The sequence below is a fragment of the Sus scrofa genome, chromosome 9, assembly GCF_000003025.6.
Source record: "Sus scrofa isolate TJ Tabasco breed Duroc chromosome 9, Sscrofa11.1, whole genome shotgun sequence".
NCBI classification, from domain to species: domain Eukaryota; kingdom Metazoa; phylum Chordata; class Mammalia; order Artiodactyla; family Suidae; genus Sus; species Sus scrofa.
The window spans coordinates 21,889,296-21,913,954 of NC_010451.4; the positions used below are offsets into that span (position 1 = coordinate 21,889,296).

The 24,659-nt window shown below is 40.8% G+C and overlaps 1 long non-coding RNA gene across 1 annotated transcript in view; it reads left to right on the plus strand.

Moving 5' to 3' along the window:
- LOC102160855 overlaps positions 1-24,659 on the plus strand; it is a 156,890-nt gene that overhangs the window by 127,444 nt on the left and 4,787 nt on the right. The gene's annotated exons all lie outside the window — the stretch shown is intronic.

Sequence of the window (24,659 nt, forward strand, 5' to 3'; positions counted from 1 at the left end):
ACTGGTGCTGAATAGAAACATGGAGACAGAGTTTTGGGTGAAGCAGAAAAGAATAGCTTTATGGCTTTGCCAGGCAAAGGAGGCCACCACGGGCTAGTGCCCTCCAAAGGGTGTCCTGCCCTGGAGGGGTAGTGAGGACCCTTATAGTGTCAAAGAAGCAGGGTGCGATCAGCTCATGGACATTCTTCTGATAGGTTGCTGGTGAAGTAATTGGGAATCAACATCATCAGATTTCAGGGTTCCCACTGGTCTGGGGTCCACAAGCTTGTGGGCAGCATACAGTTAACTTCTTCCACCTGGTGGGGGTTTCAGTAGCTGCAAAATAGCTCATAGGACATGGCTCAGAATATGATCTGTAGTCCTTGAGGAAGAACTAAAGTCCTGGACTTTGTTAACTGGCTTGGCTAAACTATTATTATTTGATCTTGCTTGACTCTTTTCCTTTCCTTCTGCATTTTCTCACTTCTCTGATTATATTTATTCTTTGGCTAAAGTTTTTCTATAGACAAAAGGCCGGTGGGGGCCTGTTCTGGGAAAGCCCCTCGGGTCCTGCTGGGTTACAAAGTCAGAAGGAACACATTGACGCTGCCGTCTTCTCCTTAGGCCAAAGAAAGGGGCTGAAGCATTGGAAACATTTTGGGGAAAGAAAGGTAGTGTTTGGACAGTGAGTAATACACTTTTCTATTTTACTTCTTCTGGTAGGTTGGCGCGACTGAACTTTTCTGCTCCAATCTGGATCTCTGCCCTTGGGGCTCTCTTCTTGGAGTGCATCTTACCTTGTGTGTGAGCAACAGACAAATGTTTCCTTTGGGGTGGGGTGAAATGAGGCTGGCATTCATCCTAGGTAACTGGGCATTGTTCCCTGTCCCTCTCACCTGCTCAGCCAAAGCCATTAACTCAGGGTGCTGGCCTCTGCTGAAAGGAGCCCAGGTTAGTAAATCAAGGTGCCCATGAAAGAACTAGAGGAAACAGCCAGCTGTTCCACAGCCCGCAGGAACTCTTTTCCATTTGGGGACGGCCATCCTCTGAACAAGGACTTCTAAGTGCAGTCTTGTCATTCACTAAAGATGTATAGAAGCCTGATGTTAGATCTGTTTCTTTTCTCTGCATCCACAGGAAACCAGGTGCTAGAAATGAGTTAGGAAAAAAATAGAAAAGAGCAAGAACAAGAAATGCCCCGACCATGTCCTTGACCGAGTCATAATCGGGGCTTTAAGTGTTTGCTGCTTTCTGTTGGCACCACATCAGTTTAGGAAGCTGCCCAAACACACTCTTCCTTCCAATTCCTCAGGTTCTGACCTGTCTACCATGTCCAGTTATAGCAGGAAGACCTCAGAAATATCCTCGATTTATCCCCTCTTGTCTTCTTCCTTTAGAATATCATTCATGTCAGTCTTTTCCTCTCTGTGCTCTGCCAGCACCCTGGACCAGGTCCTCAATAATTCATACCTAGTCTGCGGCCACGTTCTTCTGGCTGGCATTTCTACCTCCTGGCTGTACATCTCAGCTCAGTTCATCTTTAAATGCCAATTTCATCACGACTCTTCTTAATTTACGCGTCTTTAATAGTTCTCTGTTTCCTGAAAGGCCATTCCTTGGCTTTCAAGCCTTTCCATATTAATTGGCCTCATCTCAGTTTTGCATCTTCTACTTTATCTAACACATCTCTCCTGTCTGTAGAGATTCTCCATCCATCCATTCATAGAGAATGTGTGGAACCCCCGTTTACACCTGCATGTCCCAGCACTGATCTGCCACATAAGAGAAGTTCAGTTAATACCTGTTGCATAATTGAATCTATGAGTCAAAGAAACCTCCTCTTTCCCGCTCTCTCCTACATGACATGGCCTTCATCCATCCCCTTCCAAACCCAGCAAGCTAGATCTAGGTCCTGTCCAAGCTACCCTAGGAAACCGTCTCCTACCACTCTGTTCATTTGCCTTCATTTTCTCCAGGCTTTTATGGCATCTACTGTCCTTAGGGCACCATCACATATTTCATTAGTCACTGATGTCTTTTTTAATTCAGTCTTATTGTTTACTTGGATATTTTGATCTTTCCAAAGAAAGCTCAAGTTTTGTGAAGAAAAATGATGTGCATTGTGCTGTCTTTCAAACTGCATAAATGTGGAATTAGTCAGGGCGAGTGAGTGGTATTGAATAGTTCAGTGTGTCTATCTGGCCACAACCTCTTCTACCAGAATATTCTTTGGCTACAGTTTTAGCTGAGTGAACAGTGGGCACACCTTGAATATCCACTTGGGAAGCTGATGGGCCCGGCATGAACACCGGAATGAAGGTTTGATCATCCAAACGGCTGCAAAAAATAAGCTCTAGTTTAAATCTGCTTCGTTCTCACTGATGAACTGAATTCGTTGGAAGCAGAAGAGAGAGGGGCACATGTGATGCACACACAGTCCCTGGGGCACAGGAGTGGTGGGCCTTTGGGTCAACACTCTTGCCCTCTTCTAGGATTCCCGGCCCAGTCTCCAGGTGCCCAGCAGTACCATGGGGCCTAGGCTTCGTTGGCTCGCTGAGCCCCGCCCTATCCTGACAACACCCCCTCCCTTTTCTCTTAGTGTGGTAACCTTCCTATAAGTAAAAACGCCTGGATTGGTCTTTTCCGAGAGAGCATGCGCCTTCAGGAAGTGGAGGGATTCTCCTCCCCTCCCTGGCTCACCGCCCTGGTCCTCTGGCTCTTTGCTCCTCGACTTAGTCGCGCTCACCGTTTTTCTCATGCCCTCCTTTTCTTTCGCCATGGGACCTTGCCCTGGAGCCAGAACTGAGTGAAACTGGGGTCCCAAAGCAGCAATAAATCATACAAATTTAATAAGGCATGAAACTGAGTGAACCCAAATTTTCTGATGGAGGCATCAAAATATTTATTACAAAGCCGAAACGGTGTTTTCCAAAAGACTCCCATGGAATAATTTGAGACAAAAATGAAAACATTTCTTTCCTTCAACTACAAAAACAGGGCAATACCAGAGTATGAAAAACTTGTATAAACAAAGCTCCAAATGCTCACATTTCATTCGTTTGAGTCTGTGGCCATAACACTGTTTTCTGGTGTTAAAATGCAGTGCTGAAGTTCCCACTGTGGCTCAGTGGGTTAAGAACCCAACACAGTGTCCGTGAGGATGCAGGTTCAATTCTTGGCCTTGCTCAGTGGGTTAAAGATCCCGTGTTGCTTCAAGCTGCTGCATAGGTCACAGAGGTGGCTCGAATCTGGCATTGCTTTGGCTGCAGTGTAGGCTGGCAGCTCTATCTCTGATTCGACTCCTAGCCTGGGAACTTCCATATGCTGCAGGTGAGGCTGTAAAAAGAAAAAAAAAAAAGTGCAGTGCTTGACAGTAACAGCCATCTCTTATGTTGAAGGGTGCTTTATAGACTACTAAGTGTTTTCACATCCATGGTAGGGGTTACTGAGATCATGGACTCAAAAACTATATTCCATTGCTTATAGCTGTGTACTTGAGCAAGTTTTTCTTATCCGCTCCCTGTTCCTCAGTTTCTCTGTTTCTGAAATGGGAATAAAGCAGCCCCTAACTTGTAGTATTAGTGGGAGAATTAAGCCAGTAATACCTCAAGGACTTATAGCATTTCTTACATAGGACAAGTGCCTTCCCTGTCTTAGCTATACTAGGGGGAGGAGGAGTTATTCTAGTTGGTTCTCACAGTCGCCTCGTGAGGTGGGCTGGGCGAGGATAACTATGGACCCTTTGTTTTTGAGGAAATCAAGACCCGGAAAGAAAAAATGCCTTGTTAATGGTATTGTATAATGCACATCTAAATTCAGAGCTTTAAAATGTCAAGTCAAGGATGTTCGATGATGGCAAATTTTGGAATTCTCTGTAGAGTTTATAGTGATTGTCAAGGAATAAATGCCCTTGCATACGCAGCTGCTTGAGGGACCATCACCGGGGGCTGGGACTAAACCACAGCTGAGCATGTATTCATGGTTCAGTCAGAATTCTTTTGCTAGGAATTTGGAGTCTATAAAGAGAGTCAGAGTGAAAATAAGAATAAAATTGAGAGAAAGAGTCAGAGACTCACTGTGGCTAGAACTCAGCCGCCTACAGCGTAGCCATGTTCCTGCAGTACCACGGTCCTCCACTAGGTGGCTGTGAAATGTGAACACCACTTCATTTGCCACCAGATTTCCCATCTCCGTTTTCAGACCTTCCAGAGAGCTGGCTGGCTATATTCCTTTGGGGATGGGGAGTATTTTGTAAGACAAACTTAGCCATGGCAAGGACATGTTGACTAGTGATTAGCAGCACAGACTCTGGTCTGGGCTGTTTGGATTCAAATCTTACCTCTGCCACCTATGGGACCTTGGTTAAAAGCACTGGTGTCACTTTCCCCACCTGTAAAATGGGGATGAAAATAGTACCCAACTCATCAATACTATTATGTGAGAAAATGAGATAACTATAATGCTTTTAGAGTAATGCCTGGCCCTGTAAATGCTCCATCACTATTAGCTATTACTCTGCTTATAATCAATTTCCCTTTGGAGTTGATGCCAGGTCAAAACGGTCAGCAACTAAAGTGGTTTAGGATATCATCATCTCCCAAGCAATCCAACTTAAAAATCAGCATCATCTGGCTTCTCTTTTTCCTTAATTTCCCCAAATCTAATCGGTTACGAAGTCCTACTGATTCTGCTTTGCTGCTGTCCTCAGCCATACCTCCTCATTTCATCAAGAGGAGGCTTCTTCTTGCTGATGTATGTCTTTCACACCAGCTCCAGAGCAGGTGATTGTAGGCACAGAATGGTGTTGTGGAATGGGGCTGATCTGCCATCTCTGAGTAACGAGTGACCATCGTAGGTAGGAAAGTGCTCTCCTGCTTCCTTGCCTGCCCGCTTGCATCTCTTACACGCGTCCTATCCTAATAAATCTGTTTCTTGCCTAAAAAAATAAAATAAAATAAAGTCAAAGGAAAGTGTTCTCCTATTTCCTGCGATCTCCGCTTAGAGAACAGAGACTGATCATTAATCTAGCGCGTGAAGCCCTTCATGGTCTGGCCCCTACGCAGTATCCAGTTCTCATTCCCAATGCGCGCCTGACGTCACTTATACTCCACCTTCACTAGACGGATTATTCACTTACATCTATGTAGTTCCTCTGTACCTTGATAACCTATTTCCCCTGGGATAGTTTCTGCTCGTAATAACCTTGCTCTTTCTGAACTTAGTCTTCTAAGAAGCCTTTCAGAATGGCCCAGACTGACGGATGATCCTTCCTCTGTGAACCTAATTCTCAGAAACCCCCATCATGTGCTTTCTTAGTCCTGTTAGTGTGGTGGTCACGTCCACACACCTCTCGCCACCGTTAAAGAGCTAGTGTAAGCATCATGAGACCGCTAGGCCATCTTCTTCCTCCAGGCCCCTTCTATCTTCTCTCCCCTCGTCCACTCTCCCATAGTACCCTGTACGTAGTTATAGCACAGACTTTTTTGTTTTGTGTGCTCCGGACAACATCTGCTACCATGTTCATGTCTTTAATGACAAGTTCCCTGAGGGCAGGAACTATATTTTCACCTTTGTCATCCTATCCTTAGCTCAATGCCTGGCACATGGTTGCCTCTCTCAGTTTGCTGATTTAACTGAACCTGAGAGGAGAGAGCCTTTCTAGGTCAACTCTGCTGCTCCTTACCCAGCTACAGTGAATATTTGTAAGGGCATTAGAGCATTGGTTCCCAAAGTCGCCCAGTAAGCAGGATAGTGTCCCTTGATACATTACTGGTTAGAGATGTAAATTCTCAAGCCTCAGGCCAGACCTCCCGAAACAAACTCTGGGGACGAGGCACAGCAATTAGTATTTTGACAAGTCCTCCAGGTGATTCTGTGCCCACTAAAGTTTGAGATTTACTGCTATAGTGTTTATAACAGTTGCCACAGATACTATTTCCACATATGACTTGCCTGGGTCCAGCCCCAATATCAAGTTAAGTTACCTTAGCTGGGAGGACAGGGTACAGAGAGTGTCAGGGGTTATTTTGATCCAGGTAGTGTTTCTCAGAAGGCAATTTATGTTACCACAAGCCAAGGAGGGGAGAGTCAAAGTAGAATCCACAAGGGCACCATAGGTCAAAAACAAGGAAAAATTAAATTAATCATTGAATTACAAAGAACTAGATGGATGCAGACATAGAGAACAGCCTTGTGGTTGCCAAGGGGGAGGGGGAGGGGGAGGGAGTGGGATGGACAGGAAGTTTGGGCTTGGTAGGTACAAACTGCTGCATTTAGAATGGATAAGCAATGAGGTCCTACTTTATAGCACAGGGAACTACCTCCAGTCTCTTGGGATAGACCATGATGGAAGAAGATAATATGAGAAAGGGAATGTATACACATGTATGGGTCACTCTGCTGTATGGCAGAAATTTGCACAATATTGTAGATCAACGATACTGTAATTTAAAAAACAGAAAAAGAAGAATTAGATGAATGTAAAATCAGAAGACTCAGAAGCAAATATAGGGGGAAAACAGGAAAAGGAGGCGTAAGTAAATTCAATTATCTAGAATCTATATAATTCATAGGAGAAAAATTTTTAATTAAAGTTTTATTTTTATTTGATTTTTTGGCCATGCTCTTAGCATGCACAAGTTCCCGGGCCAGGGATCACACCCATGCCACAGCAGTGCCCTGAGCCATAGCAGTGATTATGCCAGATCCTTAACCCACTGAGCTATAAGGGAACTCCCATGAAACATTTTCATCATGACCCTGGTTGATCACAATTGGCTCTGGATAGGTCCATAAGGCATGCACACTTCAGTTATGACAATTTTCCCACTTTATAGATGAGGAAACTGAGGTTCAGAATGAATGCTACAGTGAGTGCCAAAATCCCCTTGAGAGTGCTAGGCAGACCTAGGACCCAGGCTCTTTCCTCTCTGTCTCACTGCCTCTTGTTTGCCAGTGAATAAATATGGACTCAAATTGAATCGCCTCCAGAAAAAAGCACGTCCCTGTCCTTAGAGGGAACCACTTTCTCGGAAGGCTACCCGGTGGGAAGTCTGCACTATATCCCTCAGCACGGGGTTGGTGATATGCCATTCTACTGTTTCCTCTTTTGTATGCATTTGTGGCCTCATTTTCTTGACTTGCCAAAAGCTAAGAGTGGCGGTACCCATGTGAATGCCAAATGTCATGAAAATTCTTTCAATTAGGAAGAGGCCTTCATTACAGAGAGTATTAAATAATCATTCAACAAATACCGATTGTGTGCAAACTATGTGGTAGAGTCTAAAATTACAGTGACGAGCTGATAGACAAATCAACACAAACAACATAAATTTTGGCATAGTGTGAAAGAGTCAAAGTAAGAAGACAGCAGTGGTCATGTGGTTGGTTTTTAACTCCATTTTACCCTTAAATGCTTTGTCTTGAGGAAGTAATGGGACTAAGTATAATCCCATTCCTATGCAAACCAATATTTGAGGAACTGATAAGAGAACAATTCAAACCCATGAGATTCAGGGGAAATCAGCCATGGGCTCCGGGAAAGGCTTATCTGCCAGTAAGAGGGCCATCCAGGAAGACACACTTCCTTTCTTTCTCTGGGCGCTTGGCATCTTTGGATGTCAAAGGGGCCCTGCTGAAGCCACCTTATACTTATCCAAGGAGAAAATTCTTGGAGAAGAAGAAACCTCAGAGCAGCAGAGTAGCAGTCCTGGTACTGACCATCACTCAGCACATTTGTTCATTAAAATCATGCATATCCTTCTAGTGTAAGCCACATGGAGTTGACACTTTGCGGTATTTACATCTGACAGCATCCTAATAAAGGGACAGAGGGCTATAGCGGCGTGGTGAGGATATTATATGGAGAGATGTGCAAGGATCTCATTGGCTTGATTTGTCCCACACCCACTCCTCAAGCCTTGACTGGTCTGGGAATGGGATTACAGCTGTTTCAAGTATTGCCTCAAAACTAAGCATTTAGAGTAGAATGAAGTTGATCTTAGATCAGCAAAAGGGCCAGCTGGGAGAGGGACAAAGTGTGGAAAGCTGAGACCTATGCTGACATTTCTCCTATGCTGGATTCAGTACTATCTAAAGGGACAGTCATCCAGAGAGGAAAAAGCCATCCGTATCACTTGCCGTTCCTGTGCTGGCTTTTATATGCTCACTGGTAGGCTGCAAATCTTGCAGACATTATATGGGTAGACTTCATCTCTCAGGTCAGGTGAACTGATATGTTGCTAAAAGGCTACCACTGAGGGATTTGACATATGTTTTTAAAATCTCAAAATGAATCACAAAAGCAAGCTGCAAAGAAGTGAACACTGGACAGTTTAAACTGAGTTATTTTCTACTAGATAAAAAGACAAGATTTTGTGTATGTGTCCTCTTCAGGTCAAATGTTCGTTCTCTGAAAGAAACCAGAACCCAGATGTTTGTTGAACAAAATAATGATTTGGAGTGAAAACACTTGCCCCCAAGGCATTAAGCGTGTCATGTTTGAACAATTATCTGTGTCCTTTTCAAGAGGATGGATCTCATCCTATTATTTATGGTCAACTGACAGTTGGGACTCTGTTCTTGTTATGTCTTGGAGAGGAACCAAGGGATTGAACCTGTATCCTCATGGATTCTAGTTGGGTTCTTAACCTGCTGAGCTGTAATGGGAATGGTCTCTCTCTCTCTCTTTTTAAAGCCTACCAGCTAATTCTGACTAACAGGCAGGGTTGCAAGTCCCTTCTTTAGAACCCTCTTCTAGCTCTTCCAAATCAGCCATTCCAATAGCTCATAAATAAAGGATCATGTATTATGCACCTGTTACATGGTAGGCACTGGGTGTAGAGGGAGGATACAGCTATGAATTAGATAGATCCTGATTTCTTGGCAATGAAAGACAGTGGGTTCTTTAAAGCCTTAATTTTAAGACTTTTCCAGTCCTGGGAAAAATACTAACTGTAGGATAGACCCTGGTGATTCATAAGGGTTGAGTTCAGAGATTTTCACAAATTCCCAAAGCCTTGAAGAGAGAACAACAAACCACAATAGGGAAGGCTCATTTATTAGCTAAATATAAAAGACCTTCAAGTATGTCAGGGAATAGTTGAAATCAAGAGGGTTAAATTTGTGAATGGAAAGTTGCTATTACAGTCACAACAAAATAAGTAAGAGTTTGTGATTGCTTCATTTCTCTATTATCTGTTCTCTGAGTATCGTGTGATCTCCTTCAAGACCCAGACACTTCTACAATTGCAAGTTTCCCATTAGTTTGTGTAATTGTTTGGTTAATTTCTCTGTATCACTGCAGTGGCTAATCCCCTAGGGTGGCAACTGCACATATTTTCTGTTCACCGTTGCATCCTTAATGCCTAGCACCATACTTCACATGTAGTAGACAATCAAAAACCGTTTTTTGACTGGAGGAGGGAATGAATGAGGGAGACTCTTGTCCTAAATACAAAATACAAAAACAGGAGTTCCCTGGCGGCTTCGTGGATAAGGATCTGATATTGACATTGCTGAGGCTCAGGTTACTGCTGTGGTGACGGTTTGATCCCTGGCCCAGGCACTTTTGCATGCCATGGGCTCCCCCAAAATATGAAAATATTCACATTCTAAAGGATTTTAGAACAATTCCAGGTACTCCTCTTGGGAAACTTTATGTTTCTTGTGATAAATCTAGCATTACCAAATTATTTCTGGAAGTCTACAGAGCCTGTTGTGCATTTTGTTAAATAAGTATCTTCAGTGTAAGTAAATATTTATAATTTAAGAGTGTTTTTTCCTTTAAGAATCAAAGTTCATGTTTGATAAAATGTTTGACAAAATGAAAATATTTGCATATAAATTTTGGCCTGAATTCTTGGGTAAATAGCTAGTCATTGCCAAAATTCTTTTTAGAGAAGCTGTGTATTTTATTTCCCTATGCTCAGTGGGGCCTGCTTAATTGTCTTTTGCCTGACATTGGGTATTATCATTTAAATATGTTTGCTTAATGTGTTTGAAATGATTATTTATCATTTTAATATGCAATTCTTTTATTTCTCGTAAAACTCAACTTTTCCTACTTGTCATTTATATTTCTTTTAATTTTTAAGAATAATCACACATTGGAGGAGTTCCCATAGTGGCGCAGTGGTTAATGAATCTGACTAGGAACCATGAGGTTGCGGGTTCGATCCCTGGCCTTGCTCAGTGGATTAAGGATCTGGCATTGCTGTGAGCTGTGGTGTAGGTGGCTGACTCGGCTTGGATCCTGTGTTGCTGTGGTTCTGGCATAGGCCGGCAGCAACAGTTCTGATTGGACCTCTAGCCTGGGAACCTCCATATGCCATGGGAAGTGGCCCTAGAAAAGGCAAAAAGACAAAAAAAAAAAAAAAAAAAGAATAATCACACATTATATTTTACCCTTGGGGATTTCTCCCTTGCTTCAATGCATATAAAATCCTTTTTTTTTTTTTTTTTTGCCTTATTAGGGCCAAACCCATGGTATATGGAGATTTCCAGGCTAGGGGTGGAATCAGAGCTGCAGATGCCAGCCCAAGCCACAGCCAAAACAACACAGGATCCGAGGCACGTCTGCAGCCTACACCACAACTCACGGCAATGGTGGATCCTTAACCCACTGAGCGAGGCCTGGGATCAAACCCACAACCTCATGGTTCCTAGTCGGATTCGTTTCTGCTGCGCCATGATGGGAACTCCGAGAAAATCCTTTTTTATCCCAAGCTTAAATAATCCTTTTTTTTCTTTTTTAAGATTTCAATTACTTAATTGATTTTACATTCGACACTTTAATTGTACTTCATATAGAGTGTAGTGGTGTTTGGTGTTGTCATAGTTCTCTAATTTCAGTTTTTGCTTGCTCTATTTTTCTGTGGCATGTGTGTATGTGCGCGTGCACACACATTTCTTCTTTATTTAACCTTGTGAAGTTGCTGCTTTGGAGAAAAGGCCTTTCTCTTTCATTCTCATCTCTTTCCTTTGGCAGGAGAGCTATTTATTTCTATTTCCTTTTATCCTGTTTCCAATGGGTCTTAAGTTCTAATACTGCTTCCACAGTAGGTGAGTGACTTGGAAAGGGAAGCCGAGGATAAGAACAAGTTTAGCTTGTTTGAATCTCCTGTATGAGTGTCTCTCAAAGAAGAGATCATTTTCTGCTGTTGAGCTGCCTGACTTGGAGAAAAGACCTCAGTCAACCTTTGGCTAGACTGGAGGAAAAGATTTTTGGTTTTGCTTTATAGAGATGAAAAGAAGAGATAATTTAATTAAATCACCTAATTTTGAGATCTAGCAAAACTCAAGCTTAATATATCTGACAATACCTAGCACAATGCCAGCATGTAAAATGTCAGTAAATACTATGCCTCGTCTATACCAGACATAAAAGCAAGGTTTTATTTGTTGTTGTTGTCGTTTTGTTTGTTTTTGTTTTTTTTTAAGTCCTATAGCATAGATTCAAAAACGTTAGCCTTAGAATCATATTGCCGGGTGAATAATTTCTGCTCAATATTCACTAACTGTGTGATGTCAGGCAAATTACCTAACTTCTCTGTACCTGGTTTCCTAAATCTAAAAAGAGAATCCAGTTTTGCAGCACTTTGGATTATATTTGGCAATAAAGAGAAAATCCAGGAGTTCCTGTCATGGCGCAGTGGTTAATGAATCTGACTAGGAACCATGAGGTTGCAGGTTCGGTCCCTGCCCTTGCTCAGTGGGTTAACGATCTGGCGTTGCTATGAGCTGTGGTGTAGGTCGCAGACATGGCTCGGATCCCGCGTTCCTGTGGCTCTGGTGTAGACTGGTGGCTACAGCTCCAATTAGACCCCTAGCCTGGGAACCTCCATATGCCTCAGGAGCGGTCCAAAGAAATAGCAAAAAGACAAAAAAAAAAAAAAAAAAAAAAGGTTGACTTGACCTTGGAATAATAATATAATAATTAAAAAAAAAAAAAAGAGAAAATCCAAAATTGTAGTGGTTTATTTATTTCTTTTGTACAAGAATTACAGATGGAGACCATCCCAGGACTGTATAATGTCTTCTAGTAACAGGAACCCAAGTTATTTCTACTCTGCATCCTTAGCAAGTGACTTCCATCCTTAAAAAGTCATCTTAGAGTCCAAGACAGGTGCTAGAGCTCCAGTCGTTTTTGTGTACATCAAGAAACTGAAATCAAATGGAATATATATACACATATGTATGACTGAGTCGCTTTGCTGTAGAGTAGAAATTGAGTCTACTATAATGGAAAATCAACTGTAAGTCAACTATAATGGAAAAAATTAAAATCATAAAAAAATAAAATGGAAATAAAATAAAAACTATAAAAATGGAAACTCTAAGTACAAAGGAGAAAATTGCTTAGTTTGTAGGAATTAGTGGTATCTGCCACCTAATAACTGTTTTGCAGGGCTGGTGGGATAATTAAACAGGACAAGGTATATAAGATGTCAAGGACAAAGCCTGGGACATAGAAGTTCATAGCATGAAAGTGATACTTACTAGTGACCAATATTACAAAGCAAGTTGGCCACAAAGTCAAGGCTTGTATCTTGGTTTCCAGATCTTCCCTGTTGTTAATTTCTCATGCATTAATTATATATTAATGAGTGAAATGTGTGAGAATACTTAGGGGTTTACAGCAGCTACTGGAATGTGTGGGTTTTTAATGAGGTGCACCTCTGCCTGGTCTTCTCTTTCGAGACTGGAGGCTTGCGTGTTCAGGAACCTAATTTTATTAACATAATGATAACAGATGTATCTCTTAGAGCAGACTCACAGTAAACAAACCCATGCAGACTAATGCATCATTACTAGGCTGTCGATTTATCACTGTACACTGAGAAATATAACCTCCAAAGGAAAGGACACTATAATCTATGGCCCACATAATTCATTCCCTGTGATAACCTAAGCCTAAACCAAAAATTTCTCCACTTCCAAGACAAAATAAAATGAGCTTCAATTGGTAAATTGCATCCTCTAGCTAGGTCACCTTCTCTCTTGTGCCATGCTGGTCATACTGATGACTTTCTACTACTTTTTCCCTTATTTACTTTTCTTCTATCAATTTAGTCCCTATTTTCCCTTAAATGTATTAAAATTCACTCCTAAATGAATGATCACTTGGTGCTGAATCTTATATACCTAGGTCCTGGCTCAGGATGTTAATCTTAATTAACCTTAGTCTTAATTTATACTTAATCTGAATTTCTAGGGACTTCCAGAGAAGTAGCTCAGGAATCCAGGTATTTAAAATTTACCCCAGTTCTTCTGGACACTCTTGCTGACCTGCTTGTGAGAATTGCTGGTGTAGTCTACAACTTTCAGCATCTTACTGTAGTCGATGCACTGACGTGAGACTGGGAGGACGGGGGTGGGAAAGGGGAGTGAAGAGCTCTCTCTCCGAGAGGATATTTTACCTTGTAGGGATGTGCTGTCTTCTCCCATCACACTTTAATCCCCACTATGAAATTCTGAAGGATCTTTCTCCTACTTGCCTTGAAAATTAATATTATAACGAGCCATTGTTCCTAATTTTGTCTTCAGGGAATTGACCATGTATCAGTACTTAGCTGGTTCACCCAGTAGTTTAGGGTGGGAGAATGATTTACAGACAAACTGAGAAGTTGGTGGGGGCAGGGGAAATTTTGGTGGGGCAGAGGAAGGAACGACCACTCTTGACTGGATAAATTACGTAAGAACCCAGGATGGCAGTGTTATATAAGGTCAGTCTTGATTGGTGGGTGGGATTTTGACAAGTGACAAATGGGAAAAGCAGTCCAGGCCAAGGGAACACCATGCATCTAGACACAGAAGCCTAAAACTGTAGCATGGTCTCTTTGGGCCTAGACCAGAGGTCAACTCTATTCCTTCCCTTGATTTGACTGGAAGGTGATGCTCTTGAGCTTTGGAGAATTCCATGTGGGTGCCAGAGACCACCTATGTTAAAAGGTTGGTTTCCTGAACTTTGAGAGCCTGGTCTGAAACCACATCTTGTAAACCAGCAAAGAAATAAAAACAGATAGGAAACTGGCTTGAGTTCTGTTCAAGCCCCATGGGAGGTTAAGGCTGCAGGTGAGTGGTTTCATTGCCTCTTAGTCTTCAGAGACCATGCACTGTGTTGACATAATATGTTCTGATTCATTAACAAGACAGCCTTAAAGGAATAAAAAGACCTTGAAGGCTATTCTAAGTGTTTTGGTTTCAATTCTCAGTAATACAGGAAGATCCCAGAAGGTTTTGAAGAAAAGAGTGTCATGACTTGTATTGAAAGGAATGACTCTGGCTGTTGTGCTGAAAAAATTGCAAGGGGACTGTGAGAGGCAAGGGTGAAAGCAGAGACCTGCTCCAAGGCCATTGCTGAAATCCAGACCAGATGGGATGATATTTTGAACCAGGTGGAAGTAGATTGGTGTGAAGTGTTCTGATTCTGTATATACTTTGAATGTAGATCAAATGACAGTTATGAAAGTATGAAAGAGGAAGGAAGGGAGGAAAGAGAGGAGTCAAGGGTGCAGTTTTTGAGCAAGTAGAAGAATGGAGTCAACAGCAGATGGAGCAGAAATATTTTAGCATTTGAATGCCTCTTGTAACAACTAACTACTAATTATTGTATAGTTTTTTTTTTTGGGGGGGTCTTTTTTTGTCTTTTAGGGCTGCACCCACAACATAAGGAAATTCCCAGGCTAGGAGTCCAATTGGAGATGTAGCTGCTGTCCTACACCACAGCCAGAGCAATGCGGGATCCATGCTGTGTCTGTGACCTACACCACAGCTCACAGCAATGCTGGATCCTTGACCTACTGAGTGAGGTCATGGATGGAACCTGTATCCTCATGGATGCTAGTTAGGTTCATTAACCACTGAGCCACAATGGGAACTCCCCATTTTATAATTCTTTATGGTAAAGTCATTGGAATATATTATTACATTATTTTATCATCAAAGTGACCTTGAGATAGGCTTGGTACTATTATCCCTATTTTACAGAAAATAAAACCACGGCTCAGGGAAATTAAAGCACTTGGCCTAAGATCTCACAGCTAGTTGGTGATGAGACTCAAATTTTCACCCAGGTCTGTTGGACCCAAATCCAGGTCACAGTCTGCCTCTTTGCCTTTTAATTTGCTGTTTATCTAGGGCTTATTCAGACTGAAAGTAATTCTGCTTGCACACTGCTTTCTCATGCTCCAACCTATGGAGCCATAGCAGCTGACAGCTAATGCCATTCTGAGGCGATGCAGACCCAAGGGAGAAATAGAGAGAGAGAGAGGAAAATGCTTAACTGTGTGACTGTGCTTATTCTCTAAGAAACTGACACACTTATTCACACTTGTGACCTGAAAGTGCAACTTCTTTTGCAAACTGCTGAGATAGCAAGAGTTCAGTGAACAGGATGAAGCCATGGGGTATCATGGAGGTAGCCCTTACCTCAAGACCAAAAGTTAGAAGACCTAGTTTGAGTTTTACCCTCTTAGCATATTAGCTGTCTGATTGTCTTCCTGTCAAATACTGTTGCAAATCTTTGTTTAGGATGGAATTTATTACTATGAAAATTAGCAATAATAGGAGTTCCTGTCGTGGCTCAGCAGAAACGAATCCAGTGGGTATCCATGAGGATTGGGATTTGATCCCTGGCCTCAGTCTGCGGGTTAAGGATCCACGTTGCTGTGAGCTGTGGTGTAGGTCTCCGACCTGGCTCAGATCTAACATGGCTGTGGCTGTGGCATAGGCTGGCAGCTGCAACTCTGATTCGACCCCTAGCCTGGGACCTTTCATATGCCATGGGTGTGGCCCAAATAAATAAATAAGCAATAGTAACTAACAACTCATAGATGACATTGATTACAAACATTATTTTGCTTCAGCCACCATTAAATCCCACCAAGGAAGATCTCTTACTGACAGGAATTCTGGGACTATCAGTAAATGGTGTTAGTATACAGAGCTGAGGACGTGTTGAGTCCATTACTCTCTGTAGAAAACTTTCCATACTTAGTCCTCTGAGAAACTTGGGTCAAATCTATATTTCTTTCATTGGCAAGAATTTTGGCTACAACTCATGAACCCTTGATCTATTGAAAACTCTAAACTAAAAAAATTAGCTAAAAACTTGCTAAGCTTTATCCTTTCCCACTTCTTCTCTGCACAGTCTTTGTCCAGACACAATTTGTCACTTCTGTCAAGGCCAGATATCTGGCAAGTTGAGTTTATATTGGGTTGTTTTCCTGGTTCAGATGGTTGCAGGCTTCTGCATACTCTGAATGTCTCTGGAAGCTCTGCACGTCCTTCCCGAGCAGCAGTGTTGCCCAAACTGACTTAAACTAATCACAGTGGTCCTGGGAGGGCAAGAAGGGGTGTAATGGAATAATCTTGAAAGAGGACCGTTTCTCCCCCCTCCCACTACACTGCAAAAGAGAGATGCCAAAGATGCTACCCCATTGAGCCTTGCCTATCTGTTGGCAGAATGGATTTATAGCATGTTGTCCACAGATGGATGATGTTAGCTGTGGCTATAATCCCTTGGCTGGGGCTTCTGAACCGCAAGTGTGTCAGACTCATGTCTGGAAAATGCTAAAGGAAATACTGCCATGTATCATGTCTCACTCCTTCACTGCCAGTGTTTTCCAAGACAGCAATTGCATGAGCATATGATATTCTCTAGTTACGAAAAGTGAGAAGTCATATGGGACCATCCTAAGTTATTCTCTCTAGGAAAGAGGCTGGAAGGAAGTCAGATTTTCAAGTCTGATTCTAATATTCTAAAATCATTTGAACCCAGAGTTCTGATCGTGGCTCAGCTGTAATGAGCTCGACTGGTATCCATGAGGATGCAGATTCAATCCCTGGCTTCCTCAGTGGGTTAAGGATCTGGTGTTGCCATGAGCCATGGTGTAGGCTTGTATCCTACGTTCCCATGGCTGTGATGTAGGCTGGCAGCTGTTCCTCTGATTCGACCCCTAACCTGGGAACTTCCATATATTGCACCTGTGGCCCTAAAAAGCAAAGTAACTAAATAAATAAATCATTTGAATCTGAGTGTCTTTGTGACCTTGGCCTGCCAGCTGCTCTGTTCTGCTTCTCCAGAATCCCAAACCATGTATGATTTGCAAGCCACCTGTCAGCATGGAAAGCAGGAGAGAGGCTGTAGCGAGAGGGCAAATTAGATATGAATGTCTTTCTGGGCTTCTCTGTCATTGGAAGCTAATGCAATTACATGTTGAGCAAGAAGAGGAACCAAACTAAAGCGAATCAGCGTGCTTGGAGCAGAATGCCTCTGGAAAGAGAGCTAGGAAGTGGGTTCCAGTCTAAATCACAGGGGCTTTTGTGTGGATTAAATGGCATTACATATGTTTCAGTCACATAGCAGGTGTTCCATCTTTCTCTTGTCTTTCCTTGTCTTTGTTCATGAAATAACTGTGGCATTGGACAAACCAGCAACATTCTGCAACCACCTCTCTACTGAAAAGGCTGATGATGAAAAGAGTGCACATTTAGACACTATGTTGCCAAGCCCTATGCTAGACTGTTTAACATAAATGATTTCATTTCATCCTTGTAACAACACTTGTGTTTAGGTGTTATCATCATGAGACAAAGGAGACTTCCAAGGCTCTCAGAATCTTAATAATTTGCCCAAGGTCATGCAAACTTTAAACCGACCAAGTTGGGTTTGTGGACTCCAATATCAAGGTCAATGAAAGAAGTGGAAATAATGCCTCTTAAATTTTTCCTCATGGAAGAGGAATGTGAACACATGAAGTTACTTCACATCTTCTGTTTTCTCTTTAAAATTCACATAGATTTACTTGCATTCTGTCTCACAATGTATGTGTGATTGTTTTATTATAAAATGAATGCCTTGTAGTTTTGTTTATTTTCTAGTTCCTGTACCTCTCTTTTATGTGTTAGTTCCTAGATATTTGCACATCCAGAGAAGTGGGAATAATCAACTTCAAGGGAGTTCCTACTGTGGCACAGCGGAAATGAATGAATCCAACTAATTCCATGAGGATGAGGGTTTGATCCCTGGCCTCGCTCAGTGGGTTAAGGATCCGGTGTTGCCGTGAGCTGTGGTATAGGTTGCAGATGTGGCTCGGGTCCTGAGTTGCTATGGCTGTGGTATAGGCCAGCAGCTGCTGACCATTCCTCTCCTAAGTGTATCTCCATCAACTGCCATAGTTCTAGGTGCCCCATTGGAGATGTGTGGGCAGCTTTGAACAGGGGGGATGTGGCATTGCTTAGCTCCCAAAGACCACAGTACCATTCAGGTGACTCCTACAGCTTAAGGCTTACCCATACAGTAAACCCTGTCCCTCTTACCTCTTCAATCCTAGGTGTCATGGTCATTTCCTAGTGTTACTGGTCCCTCCCAATCCCTAGTCAGTTGCCTAACCCTGCTCGTACCTTTGTAAATACTTCCTTTATTAACACCTTTTCAATTATCTTTTTGTGTTGACTACCTGCTGTTGGCTGAGATCCTAGCTTTTCCTCTTTCCTGAGCTCTACCCTTATTGTCCACTATTCAGTGGACATGTTAGCTATGGTTTCACAGTCATCTCAACTCCAAAACAGGACTCATCACAAAGCTGCTTCTCCCGATGTGTTGCCTGAATCAGTAAGAGATGCCGTTCTCTATTAACCACTGCCTCAAACACCCGGATGTCATCCTAGCCCTCTCCGTCTCACTTCAGCCAGCCACTCACTAATTTATATCAATTCTCCTTTGCAAGGTTCCCTAAATTTACCACTTCTCCACCATCTGCACAGTTCTGGCTGTCGTTATTTGTCAAGTAGATTGCCTCCTAATGGATCCATCTGGCCCTACCTTGCCTTCTCCATTCTTTTCCATTGTTTTCTCTTCTCACAATCATACATTATAACAACAACAACAACAAAATCTGTTCATGCCAATCTACTCTATAAAACCTTCAGTGGGAGTTCCTACCGTGGTACAGCAGAAACAAATCCAACTAGGAACCATGAGGTTGCAGGTTTGATCCCTGGCCTTGCTCAGTGGGTTAAGGATCTGGCATTGCCATGAGCTGTGGTGCAGGTCACAGATGCAGCTCAGATCCTGCATTGCTTTGGCTGTGGTGTAGGCCGGCAGCTGTAGCTCTGATTCAACCTCTAGCCTGGGAACCTACATATGCCAAGGGTGTGGCCCTAAAAAAGCCAAAACAAATAAACAAACAAACAAAAACAAAAAAACCCACCGAAAACCCAAAAAACAAACCTTCAATGGCTTATTATCTTAAAGTCTTAACACCTTATTATCTAAGTCTCTCTTCCTTCTGTTCTTCTTCTTTCCTTTTCTCTTTCTTTTTCTTCTTCTTTTCTCTTTCTTTCTCTCTCTTTTTTTACCTTCTTAGCCATTTTCCTGATACTTTCCCATAAGGACTGTATACTGAGTCCTACCGTATCCCTTCATGTTTGTCAGATATAAACTCATAAATTTGTAAACACCAACTTCCTTATACTGGCTTCCAAGCCTCTATATGAGTTGACTCTGGGCTTACAGGAATCAGCTCCTGCTACCCTACTCCAGGCCCAGGCTCCTTCAGCTACACTAGACTTGTTGCAGTTCCTCATGTTTCCAGAATGACTGCTTCCTCAGGTCTTTGCATTTACTGTTTCCTCTGCCTGCCATATTCTTTCCCCAGATATGTTCATGACTTGCTTCTGGACCTCCTTCAAGTCTTTGCTCAGATACTACGTGGAAGTGAAATCTTTTCTGATAAAAGAATTTAAAATTACTTCCCGTTCCTAATTTCGATCTCCTTTACCCACTTTATTTTTCTCCACAGCACTTACCATTTTCTAATATATACCAGACTTTGCTTTTTAATTTTTGCGTTTTTTGTCTCTTCCACCAACACACATATTCATGCACCATATTTGTTATTTGAATAAATTATACATAGAGACAAACTTCATTTCTTTTCCATTTATCAAAAGACTCTTAACATTTACTCTAAATTATCTTTGGAAGAAAAATCATGTTTTTATGCAAAATAAGACTTGGGATTATTTCATGTAGAGGTTAGATATTAAATGTAATTTAAAGATAGGTTAAAATGATATCATATGTTATGGAAAAAACAGCTTGCTTTCTTGATCTGATATGAGGAAGTGTATTTGGAGTTTAAAAAAATCAAATTGCTTGGGTTTCCTTGTGGCTCATTGGGTTAAGGTTCTGGCGTTGTCACTGCTGTGGCTCTGGTTATAGCTGTCGCATGGGTTTGATCCCTGGCCTGGTAACTTCTACATGCGGCAGGTATAGCCAAAAAACAGGGAAACAAATTGCTTATAATGTTTAAGAATTGCTTCTAAATTAAATCAGATATGTTTATGTTTGAACCAATATTAAGTTTGAAAAACAGTCAAAAGCAACTGATGCTTAATAGTGCTTAGTAGACTGATGCTATTTAGAGTTATATATTTTTAAATTCTTCTTCATGATATTCTCATTATTGGTTTATCTGCATTTTCTACTTGCTTTTGTTTTAATTTGATAATTTATATTTTTCCTAGAATAATATTATTTCATCTACATTTTCAAATTTATTAGTACAAAGTTTTACCTGGTGTTTTTTTCTTTCTTTTTTGTTTCTTTTTTGGCACATGGGGTTCCCAGGCCAGGGATCAGATCCCAGCCATAGTTGCGACCTAAGCTGCAGCTGTGGCAACACCAGATCTCTAACCCACTGCACCGCTGGGTATTGAACCTGTGTCCCAGGGCTCCCAAGACTCTGTGGATCCTATTGTGCCACAGCAGGACCTCCCCTAGTGTTTTCTCTTGTATGTCCTCTATGTACATAGCCATGACTCTTTTCTCACTGCTGATATTAATTGTGGTTTTCCTTTCACAGGATTAATCTTGACCAATGTGTTGGTCTTTTCAAACTGAAAGATTTTGATTTTCACTTTTAATTTTTTGTTAAATTTTTATTTTCTTATATTTGTTTTAATTAATATTGATTGTATTTTCTACATTTTTATTGTTTATTTTTCTTTCTTTCTTTTTTTTTTTCTTTTTTTGGCTTTTAGGGCTGCACCCACAGCATATGGAGGTTCCCAGGCTAGGGGTCCAATCAGAGCTGTAGCTGCTGGCATATGCCAGAGCCACAGCAACATGGGATCTGAGCTATGCCTGCAACCTACAGCACAGCTCACAGCAACACCAGATCCTTAACACACTGAGTGAGGCCAGGGATCGAACCTGCATCCTCATGGATGCTAGTAGGGCTCCTTAATTGCTGAGCCATGACAGGCACTCCTATTGTTTATTTTTCAAATCTTCAGTTGAATGTTTAATTAGTTTATTTTCAGTCTGCTTTTAAACGTATACATTTTGAGTAAAACATTTTCTTTGGAGCATTCTGGTTGTTACGCAAATTTTAATATGCAGGGTTTTCATTAAGTTCATTTCCATGTAGCCATACATAACTGTCATGTTTCTATAACAGGATGAATGACACATAATAAATTATATGAATGCTATATCCATGAAAATTATAATTTAATATAATAAATTAGCTTTTCTGAACTGCTGAATAGTAATAAGCTAGGAGGCTCTCTTAATTTTGTTGCCGCTTTGTCCTGGATTGTTCGAGTGTATGTTTACATCCCCAGAAAAACACCTTTTCTCTCTGCATACATTTCATGCCTCCTTGAAAAGTAGGATGAATGTACTAGGACTAGTGATGAGATCTGAGCTCTTTAGAGAGAGAAACCATGTGACAGAGAGTACCACAACCCACAGGGAGGTAAAAGGTGAAAAGCATTATTTTGAACACGCTAGAAATGCATTGGGATAGTACATGTATTAGATGTGCTTATGTAATTTTGATTATTTAGATAAATTAGAAAAAATGTGAAAAACATTTCTAAAATAACTTCCAGAAAATACGCCAATAGGCTTCTATTGCTCTTGGAATACAGTTCACTGGCTACTTAACATCTACTAATGCCACTCTCCCACGTATTGCTTCATCCGAGTCTGTTGGAGTTAAGGAAATCATCCAACATGTTGATTAGAAAAAATAAAAGAAAACCCTCAGATTGACCTCTGGGAATAAATTTAACGTGCTGTAGAGCACTGAGAAATCAGAAAATATGAGTAAAATGGATGATAAGATGAAGGAAGGCTTTCTATGATTCAATAATAAATGGCTCTGAAAATGATGATATCAATCCATATTTTCTTCTCTAAAATCCTTGTGAGATCATCATGGATATAGCAATTAGTTTTCAAGACTAAAAGAAAAAGTGTCTACGAGTTATAAATTTTATGTCATACCATTTCCAAAGTTCATTCTGTGAAGCCCTACTCCAAGGAGACTGATCACACACAAAAAAAGTCTTTCAGAGCTATTGTCTATTAGCCTATTTAAAGTGGAGTGGCAAGTTCTAAGATTCTGAGATGAAGGCAGCCAACCATGAAATACGGAATTATTATAATTTCCAAACTTTTAAAACTCTAAGACCTTTTACCTTGGAGTTCCCTGGTAGCTCAGCAGGTTAAGGATTTGATGTTGTTCCTGGTGTGGCTCAGGACACTTGGGTGGTGTGGGTTACATCCCTTGCCTGGGAAATTTTGCTGTGGGTGCGGCCAAAAAAAAAAAAAAAAACCCAACTTTTTACTTTATGGAACATCTTCTTACTATTTAGCAGTTCAGAAAAGCTAATTTACTAATTAAATTGTAATTTTCATTGACATAGTAGTCATAATATTATATAAACATTTATCCCTTTATAGAAACGTCATAGTTACATAAGGCTTTGTTTTATGTCAATGAGTAAAAATACAAGTTATATATAAATAAACCAAATGCATCTGATATATATATATACCATATAACTAGCTTGCTTGTATAGATGCTCACCTAGGTCATAACCTCAAAAAGACTTATGTGTTATGGCAAAAATAAATGTTTGGAGTTCCCTTGCGCTGCAGCAGGTTGAGGATCCAGCATTGTCACCGCAACAGTTTGGATCACTGCTGTGGTTTGGGTTTGATCCCTGGCCTGGAAACTTATACATGCCATAGGCATGGCCAAAAAAAGTGTTTTGTCTGGAGTAAAAGCTAATTTAAAATACTTATTCTTGTGGACATTATAAATGAAGTTTTCCTATAATTTTTGTTTAGGTGTCTAAATATGGCCAGAGAGGTGAGTCTAAAGGTTTTTTCCTTAGAATTTATCTACTGAAATTATTGTTCAAAAATAATGTAGTAACTGATTCTGAATTTCAAAATATTTTGAGAAAAAGTGTAATTACCATGCAATTGTTTGAGATAATTTCATTAATACATTTCTATTTACATACCTGTATAGCTAGCTATCATAAAAAAGTAAATGTTTGAGAATGGTTTATTTTATTTTATTTTTTATTTTTAATACTCAATGAATTTTATCACATTTATAGGAAAATGGTTTATTTTTAAAAATGATTATGAATGGTATAACCAAAAAATTAGCTAGCATTCAGCATAGACTATAACAGAAGATAAGTATTCTTTCTGTGGTGTTTTAAGATAATAACATATGACTAGATAACCTAGATACGTTATCCTAGATGAACAATTCCAAAGTTGCATGTGAGTTCAAACCTGAATGGATTTTCCCCAGAATGATACATGCTTGAGATTGAACAGTAATTTGTTACAGCTCCCCCAGTAATATCGGACATAACACAGCTAAGCTGCCGGCTGGATATTAACTGAATAACAAATACTATATTGCCATTAATAATAGTTATGATCTGTTGAGCATTTACCATATACCAGGAATGCTGGAAAAGAAATGAATCTCATGGGTTATTATAACTCATATCTGCATTTAGATAAAGAGGAACTGATAATTTATCCAAGGTTGTATGGGACAGGGCCATATATTCTGACTTTTAATTCTACTTAATGTTATTTCTATTGCATCAGCTACTTTTTTTCTGGTCTCCCATGGTTCTACGGAGTCTTACAAATCTCTTCTGATCTTTAAAAGATAATTTTCTGTATATGGTCCAGCTATCTCCCCTCAATCTCAAGTTTATAGAAACATATGCCCATTTGAATTAGTTCAGAATAGAAGATGTTGAATTAGAGTCTGACAAAAACTGGTTTTCTTTTTTAGGATTAAACATATCTTGTATCAATTTACCTATGTACAATAAGATAAAAATATATATAATGTGTATAAATAATGCAAGTAAGGAAGCAGGGAGAAGCTGTATTTTAAAATTTACATTGTCTTTCTGTTCCACACATCATGTATCTCATCTACATTGTGTTGTTGTTGTTGTTGTTTGTCTTTTTAAGCTGCACCCATGGCATATGGAGGTTCCCAGGCTCGGGTCAAATCAGAGCTGTAGTCGCTAGCCTACACTAAAGCCACAGCAATCCGAGCTGCATCTGCAACCAGCACCACAGCGCATAGCAACACCGGATCCTTAACCCACTGATCGAGGCCAGGGATCGAACCCGTGTCCTCATGGATACTAGTCAAATTCGTTTCTGCTGAGCCAGGACGGGAACTCCTACACTGTTATTTTATGTTTCAGTTAATTTGTCTTCAGGGAGTGTTAACTTGCTTAAGAATCCATCAAAGTAAAATGTGATTTGACAAGTAATTTTTTTTTTTTTGGCAAAATTATATACATATGCCCACACACACATACAAACA